Raw genomic sequence first — 321 nt, 5'->3', positions numbered from 1 at the left:
GAAAAATATTGAAACAATTTTCTTTTCTTGAAAATTCAAACTCATGTTGAGACTCATAAAAGCAATATAAAAATATCTGTTATGACTTGTAGATGATAAATGAAATATATCACTATTTTTTTGTTGTTGTCGTTGTGGACTGCTCTAAAAGGGATGCAACCACATGAGTATTTTTCCAATCACTTATGGTACTATTCCTTGTAAGGCAATATCCCACACATTACTTGGGTATCACTATCTAATTTTTTTTAAGCTGGAGATACTATTGTGTGTGCTCAGTTTTGATACTCAACCTCTATTCAAGTTTGGCATAGGCTTCTT

The sequence above is a fragment of the Penaeus monodon genome, chromosome 15 (assembly GCF_015228065.2).
Source record: "Penaeus monodon isolate SGIC_2016 chromosome 15, NSTDA_Pmon_1, whole genome shotgun sequence".
NCBI lineage: Eukaryota > Metazoa > Arthropoda > Malacostraca > Decapoda > Penaeidae > Penaeus > Penaeus monodon.
This window is presented reverse-complemented; position numbering follows the sequence as displayed.